This window comes from Mya arenaria, chromosome 3, assembly GCF_026914265.1.
Source record: "Mya arenaria isolate MELC-2E11 chromosome 3, ASM2691426v1".
Taxonomy (NCBI): domain Eukaryota; kingdom Metazoa; phylum Mollusca; class Bivalvia; order Myida; family Myidae; genus Mya; species Mya arenaria.
The window spans coordinates 14,605,478-14,618,998 of NC_069124.1; the positions used below are offsets into that span (position 1 = coordinate 14,605,478).

The 13,521-nt window shown below is 34.0% G+C and overlaps 1 long non-coding RNA gene across 1 annotated transcript; it reads left to right on the forward strand.

Moving 5' to 3' along the window:
- The first annotated feature begins 6,787 nt into the window (after positions 1-6,787).
- LOC128227257 (uncharacterized) lies at positions 6,788-7,970 on the forward strand. Its single transcript, XR_008259791.1, has 3 exons — positions 6,788-7,144; positions 7,429-7,575; positions 7,915-7,970. It is a non-coding gene; the product is annotated as an uncharacterized LOC128227257 (long non-coding RNA).
- Positions 7,971-13,521: the final 5,551 nt, after the last annotated feature.

The following is a 13,521-nucleotide window of genomic DNA, read 5'->3' on the forward strand; positions in this document are numbered from 1 at the left end:
TTCATTCCAATTACTGGACAAACATTAAAGATCGCTAAAGAAGTTAAGGACAAACAGTTCAAAATGTCTCAGTTGAACATGACTCAAATTTCACATTAATCAACATCTAACACTTAAATCATATCCGTAAAACATATTTGCTGTTTTGGTTTTACTCAAAGAAAACTTAAATCATATAAAAGAAGGCTTTTAGCACCAAAAGGAATTGACGGATAGACCAAAGGTTTAATATGGACGTTGTAATGATTGTGTTGCATGCTACCCCCATCATCTTTGCCACTTGAGAGCCCGATGCTGTCCGATTATGACAGATGGTCAATATCAGCCTTGATTACGGGCTCAATATTCAATGTGGGAGGATGCTAAAACAGCCCTGTTGTTTTCTATCCATTTTTTATATCCATTATAGCCTAATCAAAAGCAGTTGCCAGTAAATCACCAAATTAGTGCGAAAAATAGAACGATTATTTTTTCTCAGCTTAATTTAACTGGCAATCAGGATTCAATATTTTAAGGGCAGATTTTGCACGGAATCTCATGCATACAAATGATATGCAAATCATAAAGCTGAAACAATGTATCGGTGACAATCGCACATTGTTTTAGCTGTTTTTATGGGCAAAAACCAAACCAGTATATCAACAAAACAAATAGCCTTATTATTAAACAATCAGAGGAGTAAGTCAAAATCAGTAATAAATTCTCTACCTGCCATTAATTAAACATCAATCTTTGTAGAACCTGATTTTTTTTAAATCGAAAGCACAAAGATCAATTCATCAATCAGGTTCGCTGATTGATGCGGCAGAGTCATGTGATTATACCAAGCGGTATCTACAACAATACACGCTTTGTTTTGTAGCGTTGTTATGTAATACAGATAACGTTGATGGCAATGTTGATGGTTATTGGTGCATTTAACGGGTCTCCATGCAAAACATGGTCTATTCAACATACAACTAGAAGAAATATTGATGAACTGCATGGGTCTGAGTGTCTTCTGTGCTCTAACATGGATGCATAGATTTACTTCTTCAACATTTAATTTGATTGGAAAATTGGCCAACAAAAGAGTTGTACAACAACAACCATCAACAAGAGATGTTAGTGAAACATTTATGCCCCCTTGGGAGCCAAATTGTTAGTAGGATTTGGACACTTAAATAAAACACTTAAATAAAATATGGACAATCAGAAAACCTTTTTTCAGCTTACAGTCACACTGACCTTGACCTTTGACCCACTGACCTCAAAATCAATAGGGTTCATCTGCTGGTCATGACCAATAAGCCTACCTAGTATGAGGTCCCTGGGTCAAAGCGTTCTCAAGTTATTGATCGGAAACCGTTTTTCATGTTAAGGTCACACTGACCTTGACCTTTGACCCACTGACCTCAAAATCAATAGGGTTCATCTGCTGGTCATGACCAATACACCTACCAAGTATGAGGTTCCTGGGTCAAAGCGTTCTCAAGTTATTGATCGGAAACCGTTTTTCATGTAAAGGTCACACTGACCTTGACCTTTGACCCACTGACCTCAAAATCAATAGGGTTCATCTGCTGGTGATGACCAATACACATACCAAGTATGAGGTCCCTCGGTCAAAGCGTTCTCAAGTTATTGATCGGAAACCATTTGGTATTCCGACCGACCGACAGACCGACCGACCGACCGACCGACCGACCGACCGACCGACATGTGCAAAACAATATACCCCACTTTTTTCAAAAGGGGGCATAACAATGCATACACAACTATAGTTCATTGCATAAACCAGCCAAACAGGGCCAAGTATTTTGTGCAAGCATTTTGTTCGGTTTATCAGCCTTGTTACTTCAATAAACTTGCCTGTGATGTCAAACTAATGGTTTATCAGCCTTATATGTTACTTCAATAAACTTGCCTGTGATGTCAAACTAATGATATTCTTACATGCATCATAGTTTCAATGGTAAACTACCAATATAAGCTGTTAATAAAGTTCATGTATAACAAATTAAACATACTAAATCCTGCAACCTTGGTTGCTTGCATTTAATTTGTAATACATAAAGTAATAATATATGTATTTATACACACCACTATGACAATATCTGGACCAAAAAACAGAAATGGAAAGAGAATGGATCCAGTGCAAACCTATTATCTCCGGTCCAAAATATAAGGGTTACACCACTGACATTCAATGAATATCTCGGGTCCAAAATATGAGGGTTACGCTACTGACATTCAATGAATATCTCCGGTCCAAAATATGAGAGTTACGCTATTGACATTTAATGAATATCTTGGGTCCAAAATATGAGGGTTAAGACATTGACATTCAATGAATATCTCGGCTCTAAAATATGAGGGTTACGCTAGTGACATCCAATGAATATCTCGGCTCCAAAATATGAGGGTTACGCTAGTGACATTAAATGAAATCTCAGGTCCAAAATATGAGGGTTACGCTATTGACATTCAATGCAAAAGCGTTACAAAGATAACATAATGCACCTTTACAAACCTTTAACAAAAGCGTTATAGATCAGTTAATAAAAGAGCAATTCTTCAGTATAATTACAATAAATCCATAATAATGCAAAAGGCTGTCAAGAAAAGAGAACATAACAAACATTTCGTTCAGGGAGGTACCATGATATTATGAGAAAAAATGAGAGTAAATACTTCACATCAATGGTTACAATGGACTGAGAAATGAACATATCCCAGACATCAATAACCATCGGAAGACTTTTTTAAATGTTCAAAGGGACGTCCAGGAATAGAATTCCAATGTCGATATAAAAAGTACAAAACTATTTCTGACAGATCCATTGTATTTTAGTGACAAGGAATTGGAAACATTTCAGAAAAGAACAAAACATGTGATATTGTTGCATAAAAACAATAGAAAATGACAAATTTATTTCATAACGTCAAAAGAACAGAGCACTTGGTTACATAATAATCCAAACAGGAGTTAGTTACCTTTGATGATTCAAATATTACAGTAAAGAATCATTACATTTTCATTATGTTAGCAAATTATTAATGAAGTACAGAACCTTCTTCATTTCAAATATATATATAAAAGAAAATGGCCAAAAGTTGCCTATTAATGAATGGCCCACCTGGACTAACAGACCAAAGCGTTTCCTGCTTAAACAGTACCAAAAGAACTTCGATGTGTATATCACAAGCAGGCGTTTCACCATTTTTCAAGAACGTATAAGTGGCATAATTGCCTCCATACACCTATAGTGTAAACTTTCCCCTTCCAGCAGACATTCAGATGTCATTTTCCTCAAGAACCATCCGCCAATGTCCATCAATGATATACACACCAATTGCCAGCCGCCTCTCCCAAAAATGAACTCCACTGCCTCTCCACGCTAAGTTTATTTATTTTCTTTCACATCAGAGTTGAAAGAAGACTCATTTCTTGAATTATTCATAATTGTTTTGGGAAAATTAATTCACATCATATGATTTATTTTCTGCCACTTGATTAAGTATTTCCAGAACTCGGAAGTGAGGCTTTCCATTAAGAACTGTTTATTTATCACCCTCTTATGTTTCATTAAGTCAATAAAATGTTGAGAGCAGCAGTTCTAAACGTCTTATCCAGTATGCATAACAAGAGTTTAAATATAATACCATTATCAAAATTAATATATGTTTTTACTCAAAACTGGCTATTCACTATGTCATCTTTAGCTCACCTTTTTTTCAATGCATAATTGTCATAGACTCAAGATTTCATCGTCTTTAAGCCAAAACTCAATAACTATATATATAAGACATATACATGAAACTTGGTTACTCAATGTGAAGATGTCATGTTGCAAGATACAATGCACACATGTGTAGCAGGGCAAAAAAAATTAAAACTGGGTTAAATAATTGTTAAGATACATACTTTTTCAGCTGAATAATTTCAGTAACAGACAAGCGATGGTGTATCCTCTGCTGTACTCTTGTTAAATCAACTCGAACAAGAATTTAATGCTCAAATACTAGCCGTTTTTATAGCAATAATATTTGCATTCTCATGTTTTAATTTTTAATTTGTCCACAAAAGCAATCCTTTAGAATGCCAATACAAGCTCACCAAGGGGAGTAACTACTGAAAGATTTAAACCAGAGTATAAGAATAATAAAGTTTTAGATATTATGGCATACATTATGTCAAGACAAACTAACGTTCCAAGAAAAAATTAGATGAAAAGATATCAAGAGCTTTAATGAGACTTATTGTCTGTAGAAAAAAAGCAATATAATATAGAATGTAGCCAAGAATTGGATCGTAGCGGTACCAGACATGACAATTGACCAAGGCACTGTACCAAAAATGATTGAAAACTTCCCCTCAAATCACAAATATCAGACACAACACACTTCTCCAAGCTATTTGGGGAACAATAACAAGTCCCTTAACTGATTACAACAACATTTCTTATACAAATATGCCAATTTCAGCATATTCTTTTTTTTATGGGCGATTCCTAGGGATTCCAAAAATGACCATTAGTATGGGAAAGTCAGTAGAATGTCTTGCAGTGACAATTGATGATACTGAAGTGGCCTGACGAAATTCATTAATTTATCCAGCTATGATGTAAAGCAGCCAACAGAATTACTTATTACAAATTACACAGACCATTCAAAAGAATAAATCTTCATAAAAGTATAACAGTTTCCGGCTTCTGGCAGATGTCAGAGACATGCATATACTATATTAATGATTTTATTTTTTTTGCGATGTTCGATGATGAGACATGACTTACCAAGAAAGTGTATTTTGTATTTTTCTCATTTTCGCATTTTCTGAACAATAGGTGCTTTCAATCTGTCAAACGAAACATTCATTTGGTGTGTTTGTAGAATTCAGAGCTATCACCAAACAAAAAGTATCATTAGCAGTGTCCTGCTGAGGTTAATGAAGTGACTCACTTGCACAATACTTTACCTACAGTATCAACAAAAATCAACGTAAAAACTTAATACCTAGCTATTAAACAGAAATCAACATTGGCGAGATTCCAACGCTAAAACTTTGTCTTCGATTTCCCTCAAACAACAAACCCTCCTACCAAATTCTGTGTGAAGGAGAAGACAGGGTGGTCATTATGGTGAGATTTATCGCCAGTCCAGGTGGCCCTTTCACCCTGTTATTAATTCCTTTTATGGCCCTTTAAGTGTGAATATTGAATTTCTTCACATCCTTTCGAATTAGTACACTTTCCTCTAGGTTCACTTTTTCGCTTATACTGATCTTAAGTTAATAGTCTTCTTACTGAAAACCACATAAAAAACTTTCCATTGATGTCCGATCTGATATGAGGTACTATCACGCAACAGTCGCGAGTTTATAATTAGATCCAGTACTCTACTACGATTGTTGCATTAATGGATATGGTTAATTTTTTATCTCTTGTCAATGAAACCTGGGCTTAGAAGCGAAGAAATAATAAAACTGCACTGAGAAAAACAAGGGAAAATCAATGCAAAAAGTAACTATCATTCACAGGTAGCGGTTAAAAGCTTGGGAAATTGATACACTATGCATGTCGGGAGTGATCGTCTCCTCCGATGTCATGTCAACGAAATTTGCTCATAATGACTGTGATGTTTACGAGGTGAAATAAAAGTGACAATAACTCTAAAAACAGTGGGGAGAGCCAAGGATATTGAAAACGTAATTGACAAGCATGATTCTAGCTAGCTACAGGTGGATGCAATATGACTGAAAGTGATACCTGAAAAGTTCACAGATTTTTCCTATCTGGCATGTCTGATTGGCATATTTTTTTAAGTTTAATTACTCCCAGAATTCCAACACATTTATTTGGCTGATTACCCCTGAATAAGTGGAATAATAACTGGATAAGAAATAAAACATTGAAGATGTTATAATATTTAAATGTTATCAATTTACAAGTAAATTCATATCATGAATGAATTCTTTTCTTTAAGTAATGACTTTGAATAAAGCGAAAACTTAAAGGTTCGATGTAACCTCATTTAACCTTTATTACAATGGCCTAAGATGATTATAGTCTCAGCTTAAAGAAACGAGGCTTAAATCAACTGCGAAACATTGTGAGTCAAGAAACAAGGGTCCTCTACTTTTTCATTGTCCAAATATCTGAAAGATGACAAGTTCACACCTCACAACGTCCTCATGAAGTAGAGTGCCATCATTTTTCACGGCTATGACACTGCCAACGGCATAGCTAGCTACTGGACGATACACGCGAGTGAACTCAAACTAACTCTTAAGTTTGGAATCTTTTTAATGCTCAGCAAACACATTTTCTTTTCTAACTTTATACCATATAGGGCAAACCGCACTGCCTCTATTGAAAGTGTAAGCCCGTTTTTGGTATGCAGTATTCAAGGTTTTTTATAAGGGGGACTCATGAACTAAGAACCCAAATCATGCATGTCAAAATGGTAGAGAAAGCAGGCATAAACAGAAACACACCATTTTAGATTGAAATTACCCATTTTTTTGTTCAGAAAACCCCCAAACAAACCATTGTTTTGGCCTCATTGCAATGATTGGAGCCCATTTTGCGGGTTTTCTGAGGTTGGGGATAAACATCCCAAGGCCCCCGCACCCCAAAAGTGTGCCCCCTCTAACAACAATCCTTGATCATGCACCCCTGTTTTATTAGTTAAATAAATTAGTATTTGGTATATGCAAAGATGGAGGGATACTGCCTCTCCATAGGATCCATTCTTAATACTAGGAGAAAAAGGAGGGGGGGGGTGCAGAGCAGTTTCTATACATCGATCCGACCTGTCAATCAAACTAATCATTATTGACCAATGAGAAAGCTGCAAATTATTCACCGAGTCCCGTCCGCCATCTTTACCCACAAACACAGCAGCGATAACTGTTTACAACCGGACATTTTATTGAAGTTTTAAGACTGATTTGTGAAAATGGTTAAACGATGCGGATGGGGAATATGTTATGCAGATTAAGGTATCCGGAGGGACTAAATGGAGGCCGATTTAAACGATTTCCGACCTATAATTAATATAATCCGATATTGAGAAGTGCAAATGCTGGATTAAAGCCTGTGGACGGCCACAAGAGAAACTGAATGTCAACAGGATAAACAAGCACGAAGATGTCTGCTCGAAGGTTAGTAAATTAAAATTTGGTTTTATCGTAAAACGATCAAAATACAATCATTTCAATTATAATTCTGAATTCTGCAAATCATGCCAAATGTTTATTTTGTTTACTTTCTTGTGTCCTAAATATTGACCTCCATATGGAGATCATGCTAGTTGACAGTTTCCATCAGGTTATGAATGTGTCAAGTTTAAACTACTGTTTTATTGTATAATATGTATAATATGTTACTGACTGGCATTGTGGAGTCTTGTCACACTAATTATATTTTACTATTATGCATATTTAAGCACTTTCATGGAGGAAATGGACCATCTTAAGAGTATCCTGACCCACCATCAGCTGATGGCTGGAGAATAACATCTTCAAGAAAACTCCCCACAAAGCGGTCACTTGGAAAGGAAACTTATGGCAGCATTTATACACAAAATGCAAGTGTGCATTTTATACAAGATATCACATGCCTGGGCGTTAGAGTTTTATTTATCTTTATGGAGTGCACGGAAGACTTAAATAACATGTACCATGTAGGATAAATTGCAAAACTGAGACTGTATTATTTTGTAGACTTCTACTCATTTTTAAAATGCCACTGTTCCTTTTTCAATACAAAACAACAGCATTATAGTTACATATATTTTAATACAAGTATTTTGTATGTTACAGAAAATAACACTCAAAAGAACTGAAGAAAACATTATTACACGGAAATTACACAGTTTTTTTGTGTGTAAATTTGCATATAAATATATCAACATAACAACAATTTCTTTCAGAGAAAAGCTGGTCCAGGATCCTGCAGACACTGTACCAGGAGTAGAAACACAGACCGTATGTCCATGTAAGTGAAACCAACACTCTAACAATGCCTATGATCTTGTTGTCAGTTCTGTTTTACTTGGGTCTTCACAGGTTGTGTGGTATTTAACGGTGTGAACTCTTTCGGTAAATCAATAGGTGCTGCATTTCAAACAGAGGTATTCCCACACTCTTGAGAAATGGTAGGAGTCAGTTTTAAACATCTTGTCTTAAATGTAAAATGTATTATGCATTTATTTTCAGGGACGTCACCTTTGGATGTTTGCACTTTATACCGCTCAAAATGCTTCCCTAAAAGAACAGTTGTCACAAAAAGAAGTCCAAGTTGAAGAATAACAGTCTGCACTTTCATCAAAGTGTTGTGAAATTCAGATTTTAAAGCAACTGGTGGGAATTTAAACAAACTGTAAATGTCGATATAGTTCTGCTCAAAGAAGCAATAGTTAAAATTTGTTTAAATATTATACAGGAATCATATGATTTTATTTCTGCTTCTTTGATATAATTGAATAACTGTTAGTTTATTCATGTTTGGAATAAAGCATTGTAAAGTGAATTGTGTGTTTGTAGTTCATTTATTTAATTAGATTTAAAATTTGTAAACTTGGTCTGTGTATCTATCTGGCAAAGGACAGGTTTCCTTTTCCGACTGTGCTACTATGACTTGGTTCACTGGAACTGGCTTGATCTTTGATCCCTTTGGCACATTCCATTGTTGGGGAATACTTGTGTAACTTTGTTGATCAGGAACATGGGTGAAGTTGTGCAACTTGAGTTCCTGAAGTGACTTGATTAAGCCAACCACGTGTGAACAATGACAGCTCAATCTATAAAAAAAAATGAAAGCAGAGATGGTTGACAAGTTATCAAAACAAAAGCATGATATCATGCTGTGAAATTGGCATGTGTTTATCCTACACTGACCCATGAAGTATCATTTGACTTTCCAGATGTTAAATGTCTAAAACGAGGCAGTAACTAGAAATATGAAAACCAATAAATTGAAATACAACATACAGTATCTTACTTCTTTCTCTACTCGACGACTTGAAAATATTTTAAAATTTGTTTTCGCATTCCGTATTACGGCATGAAATGTAAAAGACATGGCGATCCAAAATTGCTTATAATTCACAATGTATATTTAAGAATAAAATTACTAGTATAATAACATTTGTTAAATACAATTGGAAATTCACATACCCTGGTTTTCATGAGCAATACCTATATCGTATGGAATCCCTCTCCACATCGACACTTAACATATGATGCTTGTCGTTTTTTCTCATTGAAGGCCAGCATCTCGCGGTAACATGGCAGATATTTCCTCTTCCAAAACTTTAATGTCATGAATATAACCTTGTAGAAAGTAATTTAATCCATTTTCTTACACCTTTCCCGATAATTTGGCTTGATCTGGTAAATATTTAACTGATATATTGTCCGAAATCTTCGCGAGAGAATCGGATTCTGATGCTATCGTAGCAGCGCGTGAGCCGCCATTTTGAATTTACGCTTGGGGCGCATAGTAACAATATCTAAGGGGGCGGAGCTTATCTTGGCATCTCGGATCGATGTATTGACAGGAACAGACACCCAGAACAGTTGTTGAAAGCCTTCAAAATGTAGGAAATGAAACGGATCATTGAACTTCAATATTTCCTGGCTAGTCATTCTCAGAAACTGAAGATTGAATGAATTACCTAGATTATTTTAACTGGTTTACTTAGGTATGTAAAATGTTAAGCTGTGTTTGTTCTATGGTTTTTATTAACAATGAAACAGTAGGCCAAGATATGTCTTTAATAACAAGCATTACCTTTAAAAATTAAGGTGTAACTTTAAAAAATATTTTCCCCCATAAAACAACAATATATTAGAGCATATGACAATAGAACACCCTTTCATTATTTGAATGTGCGCCAGTAAATAACATAAAGAAAGTTAAATATTTTAATGTTTAATTGTTCCCTGTTTTAAAGTTCCATTGTGCATGAACAATTTTCCCAAAGAAATGCTTCTTTTTTTTTTGGACGAAAATATTTTTTATAATCTTGAGTGCCAATTCTTTCTCTATTTCTCAGGGAACTGCAACTAAGTCCTCTTGAATTTGAAGCAAAAAGCCTCGTATTTCATATTTCATAACATAATAGCTTGTGAAATTGTTATCTTAATTCAAAGACCACTTGTTATTTCAAGAATTAATGCATTCACAGTTATTAAGATTTGTCTAAGAAATTGAGTTGATAAATTACAATATTGTGAGAAAGTTGAAATGGTTGGAAACGAAATCCACAGATTAACAAAAGAGTTTTGTTAAGAATAAAATGTTTACAAGCCCTTCCCAGAAAAAAATTGAAATTCCCCATAAAAATAAAATCATATACATGATTTCATGATAAATTCCTCAAAATTACAGCTATCTGATGCAAATGTTCAACAATTTTCAGGATATTTAAAAAAACACGCTTTAGAAAGCCAAGTTTTTAACAGTTGAAAATGTGCAGCTTGTGAGAAACTCCACAAACTGTGAATTAAAATCATGCGGACTTGCAAATTTTGACAATATAATTGAGAATTGTGACATGAATATTACGCTGGAAGAATTATGGTATAAATGTTGTTCACAAGTTCAGGAGACCCAATTACCAAATATTTGGAGGACACTCAATATCGTCTGGTCCAAAAAGACTAAATATGAACCCTTTATTTTTAGAAAAAATATGAGATTTTACTTAAGCACCAAGAAAAACATTAAATCAACAACACCAGATTGAAGTAACCATGAACACAATGCACAATGCATTTATTGGAATGATCATAGCCAGAATAGCACAAGAATTAACCACAGCATTATAAGTACGAGCTACGGTTCTGCATTAGTTTATAGTAAGGTTCATAGCTATAATAGGATTCTGCATTATTTTATATAATAGGAATATGTCAGAATAGCATAAGAATTTATCACAGCTTTTTAAGTACGAGCTGTATTATTTTACTGCCAGATCGAGCAAAAGTGACTCTTATGTGTTTATCTATGAAAGACGAATGGATCAAACAAAAAATTTTAATTCATAATTTCAACTCTCACTAAACTAGTTTATATCAATGCCTTGTACAGGACTGACAAAGGTTCATGTACATCGATATCTCACCAAGCTAAATTACCATACAAAAGATGATATTTTTTTGTATGAAGAGACCACCAAGTTCACATAATTACAGGGTCAGTGTCGATCAATAGTTCATAATCGTCACTTTTCGCAAAACCCAACACTTTAACTTTGATATATGTGTAAACTAAGGTTAAAATATCTTTCACCAAATGGTTGCTAATTGTCTTTAATTGGCCAATAAAGGCCACATTTTGTGCTTGTTCAATACGATTCGGTCAGACTGAAGTAATTTTCAGTCTTGGTGTACAATACAAGACTAAATATCATTTTCACCATGTCACTACATTATATCTTTTGAATTTTTTCTTATATTCATCATTTTCAACTCTGAAAATATTACAAGCAGTTTCATGCCCTAAATTTCAGTGAAACAAAGCAGATATTATTATTTAATGGTCTGTATTGTAATGGGCTGTATTGTATAAGCTTTGATTACGTCACTACAAAAAGCATAATAAACAGTTACACACAAAAGCATTCTTTAAAACTTTTTAGCTTAGTAATTATAAAGAACAAACTATCATATATTCATAAGAACTTCATAGCTAAAAATGTCATAATGAGAAATCTTTGAAGAACTATCATCAGATTCATTTTAAATTAACTTTAAACATAACATACTAAACTTATCGTGATAACTCTATCATTAAATGTTTCAGGCCATCATTGACAATAAACTTCAAATTCATCTTCAAAGAAAACTGTATACAATTTAGAATTGTAAATTTCCATGTAAAACAATGGCCACATTGACAATCAATCATTAAGTGTAATGAAGATGTCATGTAATATAGATTGATGAGAGCGCCACATATAAATCTGATTAAATTAACACCTTCCAATTAATTCTTGATAGCATTTTGATAATTCAGATGTTTATTGTATTCCTTCTTTCATGCATTTTTTTTTTTACAAAAGTCAGAGTCAGGTTTATTTATTCTTAGCAAATAGAGTATTGTTTTTGTATGGAAGTTATCAAATGTGAGCATAAAATAAACAAATACATCACATTATGCCTTAGAAGTTACAATTCAACATAATAAATGAAATTAATCAAAATAAATAAACACGATGTAAATACATTCACGTCACGCTGTAATAACACAACAGAACTTCTGTAAATACATTAACTAGAAAATCAAACAACAATTAAGGTAGTGTCCACCAGTCTTAATTTTTAATGACCGCTGTTAAGTAGCCTCGATTGATCCGACATCCCTCAGAGAAAAAATGATTGAATGAATCAATATGTTCTGTTTTATAGATGACAATCGCTCTTTAATTCCGGTTACAGTAAGGATCAATTCCGTCACTTGACAATAAGTTTATCTACTTCTATTGTTATCAGATATGATGGGTAAGCAGTCACTCACCTTAAGAGAATATTTCCAATAGAGCAAATAAAACTTTCACAACAAATTGTCTAAAAACCTTGCATGTACTATCTATCCCAATAACAATCAATATTTTATATTTTTTAAAACAATACAGGCATGTCCCATCGAAATGTACACAAAATTTGTGTGTACACTTTTCCACTTCAGTGAAAGAGAAAAAAAGCTAATCCAGCCTCCTTTTCATATTAACTGCCAATCATGGGTCACATGACTCACAGAGCTTCAAACTGATTGGCTCAACGAGCTACTAGTATTCAGCAGTAGTAAATATTGGAAAAGAAGTGTGCGCTGGTGATATCTGATGGTAGTAAAAGTTATCTCTTCATCGTTTACAATATCTCCTGCTATTTTAGAGGTTTAATCGTTATTGCTTATTATATGACCTGTAGCTAGTTATAAACCAAGGTGTCTAATAATTGTTATCGAAATGATTTTTTTCTGCATCATAATTATACACAACTGTATTCCTAGAATGAGTTATCTTGTAAAAATAATTTATTAAACTAGATATTGAAAACATCCAAATCTGCAAAAACTGGTATAATTAAACACAACAACTTATATCATAATGGATTATTTATCAATCTCTAGATAAATGCTAGACAAAGGTTCACAATGAGCCATCAATAATCGTTTAAAGATAAGCTACCATCACACAACTTTAGGCACTCTTTGATCAAATAGTGCATGAATAACTGCTAAAGCCACGTGTTAAATATTACCATTCTGGGCAAACAGTTCCGGACTTTAATACTTAAATTGCAAAAGTTATTGTTCCATTGGAGCTCCACTCAAGTTCCTTTGACTTTTATGGCCTTTTATCTTCCATCCAAATAAAGGAAAATTAAGGCTCTCTAGTTTTGAAAGGGGTAGCAAAACTTTCTTTTGTAGAGTGGTCAGCAAACGTCTTTGTTTTGAGTTGGTCAAGTGTGGGATGTTATGGCCAACGGCTGAACATTTGATTGACAACCAATTAATTAAGTTTAATATC